The sequence below is a fragment of the Penaeus monodon genome, chromosome 25, assembly GCF_015228065.2.
Source record: "Penaeus monodon isolate SGIC_2016 chromosome 25, NSTDA_Pmon_1, whole genome shotgun sequence".
Classification (NCBI taxonomy): domain Eukaryota; kingdom Metazoa; phylum Arthropoda; class Malacostraca; order Decapoda; family Penaeidae; genus Penaeus; species Penaeus monodon.
This window is the reverse complement of record NC_051410.1, coordinates 6,911,754-6,911,967: the sequence shown is the minus strand read 5'-3', so window position 1 is coordinate 6,911,967 and position 214 is coordinate 6,911,754.

The window sequence follows — 214 nt, the reverse complement described above, 5'->3', positions numbered from 1 at the left end:
CGTCCGTGGTCAATATTCCGGCCTGACATATAGAAAGTCGATATCGGCTCTTAAAATTTTAAGGTTCTGTGTGAGTTGCTCTTTGCATCAGATTTACTGCTCGAAAATGTATTACGACGATGTACAAGCTGGAAACAAAAGACAGAAAAATAGTATACATAAAGAGATAAAATGTATGGCTTTTTCATATTTCATTCGGTTTAGATGGAGTATA